The following is an 8,419-nucleotide window of genomic DNA, read 5'->3' as shown; positions in this document are numbered from 1 at the left end:
TTGGCCTCTAAGTCGTCCCAGTGCTGGGTGACGTGGAAAAGAGCCCTGTGGTAATGTACTAACCCAGAGATGTCCGTCAGGGCCCTGCTGCTGACACCGCGGTCACTTAAAATGGCCAGCAAGAAGGAGTTAAGGATGTGCCAACCTTCTGTCCATCCCTGGGCTCCTGGTCCCCCCTGCCCCTCTACATCCACCCCACTCTCCTCCTGCTTTGGGTTGGGCGGGCTGATAAACGACCCCTTTACAGCAGTTCACCCCAAAGTTGGCTCAGGTTGGTGTCCACATGATTCTCCCAGAGCGGAGGCTGCTGGAATCCGATGAACTAAGACAAAATAAGCGCCCTCGGTGCCGTTTAGCACCCTGCCTTTTCAACCCGAAATCACCGAGGAAAAAAATTGAATGAGTGCTTCCAGCTGGCTCAGGCCACCTGTTAACATGAGGCTGGGGGAAAAAAGCACCACGCTGGGAGCCAGGAGACTGGGGAGGGGACGTTCTGCTGGGACAGGCCCAGTGAGGGGGCCCTGGTGTGACCCAAGGGCCCCCTGAGGCATACCGTGAACCGGACAGGCACCGCAGCTGGCCAGTCAACATAGCCAGGGTAATAATAATAATGGCATTTATTAAGCGCTTACTATGTGCAAAGCACTGTTCTAAGCGCTGGGGAAGTTACGAGGTGATCAGGTTGTCCCACAGGGGCCTCACAGACTTAATCCCCATTTTCCAGATGAGGTAACTGGGCCCAGAGAAGTTAAGTGACTTGCCCACAGTCACCCAGCTGACAATTGGCAGAGCCGGGATTTGAACCCATGACCTCTGACTCCAAAGCCCGGGCTCTTTCCACCGAGCCACGCTGCTTCTCTTCCGTTCGGACGGCCACGGGGCCTGGCTTCGGAAATCCGCTGCCCCTGGCTGTGTGCTGGACCTCTGCCCGTCCCTTCACTCGTTTCATCAATCAGTCAATCAGTTGTATTTATTGAGCGCTTACTGTGTGCAGAGCACTGTACTAAGCGCTTGGGAAGTACAAGTTGGCAACATATAGAGACGGTCCCTACCCAACAGTGGGCTCACAGTCTAAAAGGGGGAGACAGAACAAGACGGGCAGGGACCAGAGGGCGTGAGTCGGGCTGTGCCACCCACTGCAGCTAGAAGCATCTCTAACTAGGGTGGCATTCCTGATGGGACCGTCCATCTCCTTTGGCCGCAACCCTGGGAAGCGGGTCGGTGTTCAGCGCTCAGCCGCTCCCCCGCCCAATCAAGCACCAAATAGATACCTCCAGTGCGGACGACGGGTACCCATCTTACCAACAGCCTCGCCCCCGGGGTCCCTTCCGCCCCAAGGGGAAGAGGCCGCTGGAAAGACCCGACAGCTCAGACGGTCGACGGTTCTTTGACCCACCACAGCCCTGCTTTGCCCCTTGGACGTTCAAACAGAGCTAGAATTGAGTCGGATGTTTCGACGTTAAGAAGAAAGGCTGTGGTCGTTATCTTCAAAACGGACATAGCGCTCAGTAGCAGCAATTAGCGGGAAGTCTTAGCCAGGGCATCCATCCCTCCTTTTAAACCCTAACAATGTAAGAAGCCTCCAGCAATGCCAGCCTGCCGGGCCACCCAAGTGCCTTTCATAGCAGCAGGGAGTTTTTTTGGGTTTTTTTTTTTAATAGCATTTATTAAGAGCTTACTATGTGCAGAGCACTGTTCTAAGCGCTGGAATTTGACTGATTGCACTGAACTACAAACCTGAAAAATCACCAGCTGGACAACCAGCGGGGCCCCGGGTTTGGGTCAGCGTGATGGGGCGATAGGGCTCTGCCCAAGGCGGATAAATGATTTTACTTGGTTTCCCAGTGGTCTGGGGCGCTAACATTGCCACCTCTGTGGCAGAGGGAGGAATCGGGAGTCCAGTGAGGTTCGACGTGGGTTTTGGCCGCAGTCAAATGTTTTCCCAGCTGTAACCATGGTCAGCTGTTGCAGTCTCCTGCTTTCCCTTATTTGGAACGAGGGGAAAATAAAAGGGTTTTTTCTTGGCGTGTGGTGAAATCTGGCATTAATATACAGCCTCTTGTTGATTTTCAGATCTTATTTTCCACGGGTCACTGGCCACAAGGGCCACCCCAGCCAGTTAACATTCTGCCTGCATGCACAGGGGATGAAGATCCCTAGCTGGGAGCGGTGGGCCGGGGGAGAGGGCCATGCCAAGAACAGGAGGTGGTCCCTACGTGCCAGAAGAGGACAATCTGACCATGCCGTTATCATCCACTCCCCCTCCAAGGTACTTTGGGTTGGCCAATGGTGTCCATCTGCCAGGCCTCAATGGCTGGGTATCCATGGCAGGGTCCCCAAACATGATGATGATGGCATTTATTAAGCGCTTGCTACGTGCAAAGCACTGTTCTAAGCATTGGGGAGCTTACAAGATGATCAGGTTGTCCCATGGGGGGGCTCACAGTCTTAATCCCCATTTTACAGATGAGGTAAGTGAGGCCCAGGGAAGTGAAGTGACTTGCCCAAAGTCACACAGCTGGCAATTGGTGGAGCTGGGATTTGAACCCCTGACCTCTGACTCCAAAGCCCGGGCTCTTTCCACTGAGCCACGCTGCTTCTCTATATAATGTATGTATATTTTTGCAGCTTAATTATTCAGAGTTAGGTAAGCTCAGAGGGAGGGAGAGAGAGGAGAGAAAGGGGAACAGAGAGAGAGGGATGTATATATACATGTGTATATATATATATATATATATATATATATATATATATATATATATATATATATATATGTGTGTGTATATATATATATGTGTGTGTGTATATATATATATATGTGTATATATATATGTGTGTGTGTGTGTGTGTATATATATATTTAGAGAGAGAACCAGGAAAGACCTGAGGATTAGACCCAACATCTGACCGGGCGGCCCCTCACCTCGTCCTCCCCTCTCAAAGTGCATAGAAGCGGCTTCCCTCATCAGAGAAGCTAGCCACCACAAGGATGGAGGGCCCCAATGGCTGGGCCCTTGCCTAAAAGCATCTGCCCCATGATGCAGGGGAGACAGAGGAAGAGAAGAGTCCTTGGTGCTGTCCCTGTTTCCTGTGGCATCGACTCAGGCAGGTGAAAAGTGATGGCTGCCCACTACCCCGCCCCATCTTGCCCCCAACCTCATTTTATCACATTCTCCGAAGAGGGGCACGGGGCTCGCCAGATGGTCATACTGGGAGGCGTTCCCAAGGAACACAGCCTGAGTGGCAGTACGCCAATCTCCCTTGCACCGCTCCCGTGATCCTCAGAGACGCAGCCCGTCCCAACACCTGGCTGAACCCATCCCAGGGACTTCGTACGGGTCAGTGGAGGGCCCGGGCCTCCCCTTAGGCACCAGCACCGGGCCCCAAAACGCTCACACCGACATCCCCTTTGACCCATTCCCGACCCAAGCCCACCGGCCTTGCGGTTGGCTGGGGCCCGCTGATCCCCGCCATGCCCCTGCCTCTGAACTGAAGGAAGCAGAGAAAAAGCGAGGTGGGAGAAGGGCTGTTGGTGCCCACGGGGGAGCCGGGGGGTTCGCCCCGCTCAGGAGCCCTCGGGCCCCCAGTCTCCTTTCCTTCTGGCACATCCCCGTGTCACAAGCGTGCTTGGGTTAGAGGAGGAGGAGCCCCAGGCTCCCACCAACAGGATCCTTTCCTGGGGAGGTACCTGTCCTAGGCTCTATCCTCCCTCCCCACCTCGCCGCCCTCTCCTCTCTACCCAGTCTTGATGATCAGATTACTGCTCTCAACTCTACCCTTTCCACTCAGCTAGACTCACTCGCTCCCCTTTCCCTTCGCCGCTCTCGCACCACTAACCCACAGCCCTGGATCACTGCCACTGTCCGCCTCCTTCGCTCTTATGCTCGAGCTGCCGAACGCTGCTGGCGAAAGTCTAAACACCATGCCAACCTCGTTCACTTCAAGTTTATCCTTTCCTGCCTTAACTCAGCCCTCTCTTCTGCCAGACAAAACTATTTCTCCTCCCTTATTGACACCCATGCCCATCACCCCCGCCAGCTCTTCCGTACATTCAACTCCCTTCTCAGGCCCCCGGTTCCTCCCCCTCCTCCTTCCCTCACCCCCAACGATCTGGCCTCCTACTTCATTAACAAAATTAAATCCATCAGGTCCGACCTCCCCAAAGTCTCCTCCCCCCTTTCTCCAACCCCCCGGCTCTCAACACTCTCTGCTACTCTCCCATCCTTCCCAGCGGTATCCTCAGAGGAACTCTCCTCCCTCCTCTCAAGTGCTACTCCGGCCACCTGTGCTTCTGACCCCATTCCCTCTCATCTTATGAAATCTCTCGCTCCATCCCTTCTCCCCTCCTTAACTTCCATCTTCAACCGCTCACTCTCCACTGGTTCCTTCCCCTCTGCCTTCAGACATGCCCATGTCTCTCCCATCCTAAAAAAACCCTCTCTTGACCCCACCTCACCTTCTAGTTATCGTCCCATATCCCTCCTACCATTCCTTTCCAAACTCCTTGAACGAGTTGTCTACACGCGCTGCCTAGAATTCCTCAACAACAACTCTCTCCTCGACCCCCTCCAGTCTGGCTTCCGTCCCCTTCATTCCACGGAAACTGCGCTCTCAAAGGTCACCAATGACCTCCTGCTTGCCAAATCCAACGGCTCATACTCTGTCCTAATCCTCCTCGACCTCTCAGCTGCCTTTGACACTGTGGACCACCCCCTTCTCCTCCACACGTTATCTGACCTTGGCTTCACAGACTCCGTCCTCTCCTGGTTCTCCTCTTATCTCTCCGGTCGTTCTTTCTCAGTCTCTTTTGCAGGCTCCTCCTCCCCCTCCCATCCTCTTACGGTGGGGGTTCCCCAAGGTTCAGTGCTTGGTCCCCTTCTGTTCTCAATATACACTCACTCCCTTGGTGACCTCATTTGCTCCCACGGCTTCAACTATCATCTCTACGCTGATGACACCCAGATCTACATCTCTGCCCCTGCTCTCTCCCCCTCCCTCCAGGCTCGCATCTCCTCCTGCCTTCAGGACATCTCCATCTGGATGTCCGCCCGCACCTAAAGCTCAACATGTCGAAGACTGAGCTCCTTGTCTTCCCTCCCAAACCTTGTCCTCTCCCTGACTTTCCCATCTCTGTTGACGGCACTACCATCCTTCCCGTCTCACAAGCCCGCAACCTTGGTGTCGTCCTCGACTCCGCTCTCTCATTCACCCCTCACATCCAAGCCGTCACCAAAACCTGCCGGTCTCAGCTCCGCAACATTGCCAAGATCCGCCCTTTCCTCTCCATCCAAACTGCTACCCTGCTCATTCAAGCTCTCATCCTATCCCGTCTGGACTACTGCACTAGCCTTCTCTCTGATCTCCCATCCTCGTGTCTCTCTCCACTTCAATCCATACTTCATGCTGCTGCCCGGATTATCTTTGTCCAGAAACGCTCTGGACATATTACTCCCCTCCTCAAAAATCTCCAGTGGCTACCGATCAATCTGCGCATCAGGCAGAAACTCCTCACCCTGGGCTTCCAGGCTGTCCATCCCCTCGCCCCCTCCTACCTCACCTCCCTTCTCTCCTTCTCCAGCCCAGCCCGCACCCTCCGCTCCTCCACCACTAATCTCCTCACTGTACCTCGCTCTCGCCTGTCCCGCCATCGACCCCCGGCCCACGTCATCCCCCGGGCCTGGAATGCCCTCCCTCTGCCCATCCGCCAAGCTAGCTCTCTTCCTCCCTTCAAGGCCCTGCTGAGAGCTCACCTCCTCCAGGAGGCCTTCCCAGACTGAGCCCCTTCTTTCCCCTCCCCCTCGTCCCCCTCTCCATCCCCCCGTCTTACCTCCTTCCCTTCCCCACAGCACCTGTATATATGTATATATGGTTGTACATATTTATTACTCTATTTATTTATTTATTTATTTATTTATTACTCTATTTATTTATTTATTTATTTATTTTACTTGTACATTTCTATCCTACTTATTTTATTTTGTTGGTATGTTTGGTTCTGTTCTCTGTCTCCCCCTTTTAGACTGTGAGCCCACTGTTGGGTAGGGACTGTCTCTATGTGACGCCAATTTGTACTTCCCGAGCGCTTAGTACAGTGCTCTGCACATAGTAAGCGCTCAATAAATACGATTGATTGATTGATTTTCGAGTCCGTCTTCACCCCTAGGCCGGGCTCCTTGAGGGCAGAGCTCTCGTGTTTGGTTTTGCCCTCCCCCTGGGGCCTGGGATCGTGTTCTGCACACAGCTGCAGGCGCTCAGCGAGTGAAAGGACCACGGTGGGACCAAACGCACCCACCCTGCTCCTGGCCCAGCTGGCTCCGGCCTTGCTTTGGCCGGAATTTGGAGAGGACCCTTTGCCGGAGACCACCACCCACGATCGGCCACACCACCTACGACTCCCCAGCAGGTTCTGGCCCCAATCACCTGCCACTCCGCAGGCGCCTGGCAAACCAGAACCACAGACAACCTTCCGCCTAAACGGACCCCACTCGCCCAGGACACCCCATGTCCCTCCGGATGAGTGAGGCAGGAGCCCACTCGGGCCTGGGGGAAGAAGAGGGAGAAAGAACCTGCTCCTGACTCTCTGGGGTCGCCACACCCATCCTAACCTTTCCAGATAGGCACTCCTTGGTTGCTTAAGAAAGCAAGCTTCCCAGTGGTGGCGCTTGAAAAAACTACCCTCTGCACCTCATTGAAGTCCCAATCCCCCTTCCCTGTTATGAGAAGCAGCGTGGCTCAGTGGAAAGAGCCCGGGCTTTGGAGTCAGAGGTCGTGGGTTCAAACCCCGGCTCTACCAATTGTCAGCTGTGTGACTTTGGGCATGTCACAACTTCTCTGTGCCCCAGTTACCTCATCTGTAAAATGGGGATTAAGACTGTGAGCCCCCCGTGGGGCAACCTGATCACCTTGTAACCTCTCCAGTGCTTAGAACATGCTTTGCACATAGTATGCGTTAATAAATGCCATCATTATTATTATTATTACCCCTTCCTCTTAGACCATGAGCCCCATGGCGGGCGGGGGACTGCGTCCGATCAGACTATCCCGGACCCAGCCAGTGCTCAGCAGACTGTTTGGCACAGAGTTAACGACAAACAAATACCATTACTTCCATTCCACTTTCCCAGCTACCTCTGGGAGGAACTTCCCGCCCTGCCCATTTCAGCCACGGTCCTCCGCAAGGGTCAGATGGAAACCATCCTGTTCCTCCCAGCCTCCGTGGGTGATAGCTCCTAATCCCTGTGGAAGTCTTCCTTGAACAGATCCTTGGATGCAGCAGCCCAAGCTGGTTTGGCCTTGAGGCACTCCTATTCCCGTAACCCCCTGGGTAAGGGCCTCTCGTGGCCTCAAGCTGGGCTTAGTTCAACGGTGCTCACTGGGCCCTGCCTCTGTAACCTCCTCTGAGGAGAAAGCGACAGGAGAGGGGAATTACACGGCCCTGAACCCCCAACAAGGAGATGTGACTAAAACGAACTCTCCGTACAAATTCATCAGCATCGTACTCCCGGTTCTGCGAGACCATGGCTTTCCCCGACCGGTTTTGGCTACGACGCGGTTAGGGAAGCAACGAAAGCCCACCGGGAGACGCAGGCCTGTTTGGGAACGGTGCCCACTCGGGTCAGATGAGTGTGGAGTCGGATTCGCAGCCCCCACATTTTAACAGAACCGGGAAGCAGCACGGCGTGGTGGAGAGCCCGGTTTCTAATCCCAGTTCTGCCACTTGCCTGCTGATGACCACGGGCAAGTCGCTTCACTCTTCTCTGTGCCTCAGTTTCCTCGACTGTGAAATAGGGATTCAATCCCTGTTCTCCCTCCCACTCTGAGCCCCACGTGGGACAGGGACTGTGTCCAACCTGATTAACTTGTATTCACCCCAGCACTCGGAATGGTTTTTGACACATAGTAAGCCCTTAACAAATTCCATAATAACTACCGTAAAAATAAATAACTGGGTGTAGAGGGAGCTGATTGTAAGGGCTGAAATAATAATAACAATAATCATAATAGCTATGGTATTTGTTAAGCTCTTATGATCGGTGCTTCTGCAGTGATGTTCGAGCCATAGCAGATCAGTTCCCTGTACAGTGCCAAGGAACTACCACGATCACTGGGAACAAACTGGAGGAGCGGAAGCCCACCAGCCCCTCCTGAGAAGTATTAATCGTTTTCCACGTCTCTCCACTCCCGCCGAGACTCTCCTGACCCACCCCTTTGTTCACCGTGGGAAGCAGATTGACGACTCACCTCTTAGCCCGGGGACTCTCCAGAACGTATCTACAACTAAAGCATCGTGGCAGCTACGGATTCCCCGGTGTAATGTTATCCCGAAGCCGATGTGAAAAGAACGCCCGCCTCCCGGGCCACCTTGACCCCATCTCTAAGGGTCACAAACAACAACGACCTCGGGTCCGGTGCCGGGGCT

The sequence above is a fragment of the Tachyglossus aculeatus genome, chromosome 6 (genome assembly GCF_015852505.1).
Source record: "Tachyglossus aculeatus isolate mTacAcu1 chromosome 6, mTacAcu1.pri, whole genome shotgun sequence".
In the NCBI taxonomy this organism is placed as follows: domain Eukaryota; kingdom Metazoa; phylum Chordata; class Mammalia; order Monotremata; family Tachyglossidae; genus Tachyglossus; species Tachyglossus aculeatus.
Note: the sequence above shows the minus strand (reverse complement) of the source record.